The following is a 2,243-nucleotide window of genomic DNA, read 5'->3' as shown; positions in this document are numbered from 1 at the left end:
TCAGGACCAGAACCTGTTACAGAATTTATAGGGACAAGTCCAACATGAAGATGTGGGGACACTTGTTTAAAATGCATTACAAAGTTAGGGGCACCTGGGTGGCTCAGTTGGTTAAGCATCCCACTTCAGCCTAGGTCATGATCTCATCGTTCCTGAGTTCGAGCCCCACGTCAGGCTCTGTGCTGCCGGCTCGGAGCCTGGAGTCTGTTTCAGACTCTGTGTCTCCCTCTCTCTCTCTGCCCCTCCCCCACTCATGCTCGCTCTCTCTCTCTCTCTCTCTCTCTCTCAAAAATAAATAAAACATTACAAACAATTTTTTTAATGCATTACGAAGTTCAAGGCATGTCTCGGGCAAATGGGGACACGTGTGAGGACACGGGGAGATGGCAGTACTTCTCCTGACCCCTTCAGCTTCAGCCCAGAGCCCACACTTGAGGACACTGCTGCCTCTGTGCTGAGTTTGCTGCTCAATGAGACTGGTGCCAGTTTCACCAGGCTCAGAACCTCCCATTGGCCTTGGGGGGAGGGGAAGGAGGGGAGCAGGCAGAGCTCTTTCAGTGGAAGCCCGATGAGGAGGCTGGCCCCCAAGCCGGGCCCCCAGAGAACAGGCAGCCTCTCAAGGGGAACTTAGTGATGTCTTCATCTACTTGGTAGAAGTCACAGCCCACTGCCATGTGAATCTGCCCCAAGTGGTACTCTCCAAGATGGACATCAACTGGCGGACTCTGCCCTCAAAAATAGACTTGCTCTGGGGCGCCTGGGTGGCTCAGTGAGCTAGGCATCTGACTTTGGCTCAGGTCATGAGCTCACGGTTCATGAGTTCGAGCCCCACATCTGGAGCCTGCTTCGGATTCTGTGTCTCCTTCTCTCTCTGCCTTCTCCCACTCGTGCTCTGTCTCTCTCAAAAATAAATAAACATTAAAAAAAAAATAGACTTGCCCCATGAGGCCACCTCTGAAGGCCAAGCTTGGAGCCTGCAGACCTTGCCTGTGAGTCCACAGGCCAGGCCTCAACCTAGAAACATGAGCACAGGACCTGCAACTCGGCATAGCATCCGAGAAGCAGAGGATGGCCTGGCCATGGAACTTTGCTGTAGTCCTTTCTTAACGGATCATGGGCGTAGGGGCCCTGCTTCCTAAGTTCTGAGGCCCAAGAACCTTCAGAAGATAGCCTCCTGATATTTTCTACAAAGGTTTTGATTAGCAAAAATAAAAATAATTTAATAAAATAAAATGGATTAAGAATTTTAAGATGCTGGCCACAGAGCATTAAACCAAGTGGGCCCTTCTGAGGACTGACAATGCTAATGACATTTCATGGATCCTCCTGCCAGAAAACTCCATAACAAACGTAAATCACTTGTGTCTGAGACGTGTAGCATGTTTCTCCTTGAGGAAAGAGCCCTCGGGTGGAGTGGATGAAGGTACCAAAAATTGTTTCTGCGCCACTAACGAAAGGATCCGCCGTTGCGTTTGCAGGGTGGGGGTGGGATGAGCAGTGGCAGAATGAGGTGACATCAAAGGTGGTGTTGGGCCAGACTGGGTTGATGTCCATGTGAAATGACTAGCCAAGACTCTGGAACATTCTCCATTCAGAAAAGTGGTCAGTGATCAGTGACAGGTAGGTAAAAAAAAAAGAACGGGGCACCTGAGTGGCTCAGTGGGTTAAGCGCATGACTTCGGCTCAGGTCATGATCTCACGGCACGTGGGTTCGAGCCCCGTGTTGAGCTTTCTGCTGTCAGCACAGAATCTGCTTCACATCCTCTGTCCCCTCTCTCTCTGCCCCTCCCCAACTTGTGCATACGCACGCGCTGTCTCTCTCTCTCTCTCAAAAATAAACACTGAAAAATTAAAAAAAAAAGAAAAAGAAAGAAAAGAGCAATTAGAAGGAATAAAGCCGAGGTTGAGTCACGTTGTTGTGGCTTTTTCTGCTGGGAAGCCCAGGGCCTTTCCACATGAATCAGCTGAAAGTCTGCATTACTAACAACATTTAAGTAGGCTTCCTTGGATATCAGATGCTGAGGTAGGTGCCATCCCCTCACATTTGGATGGCCCTTTACAGTCTAAAACCTGCTTCTATATATATAATGCTTTCAGTGGACTCTCTCAATAAGCCTACTAGGTTAGCAGGGTGTTGTTATCGGCAGACAGGCAGACTGACTAGTCTGAGTCCACAGAGTCAGTAAGGGCCCAGAGGGGGCACGAGAACTCAGTTCTGCTAGCTTTGGGTCTAACGCTTTTGT

The 2,243-nt window shown here is 49.5% G+C and overlaps 1 pseudogene; it reads left to right on the top strand.

Annotated features, from left to right (window-relative positions):
* Positions 1 to 355: 355 nt before the first annotated feature.
* On the top strand, positions 356 to 1,018 carry LOC115518624 (annotated as a pseudogene).
* The last annotated feature ends 1,225 nt before the right edge of the window (positions 1,019 to 2,243 follow it).

The sequence above is a fragment of the Lynx canadensis genome, chromosome B4, assembly GCF_007474595.2.
Source record: "Lynx canadensis isolate LIC74 chromosome B4, mLynCan4.pri.v2, whole genome shotgun sequence".
NCBI lineage: Eukaryota > Metazoa > Chordata > Mammalia > Carnivora > Felidae > Lynx > Lynx canadensis.
The sequence above is the reverse complement of the archived record's forward strand: the minus strand, read 5'-3'. Positions and strand labels throughout refer to the sequence as shown.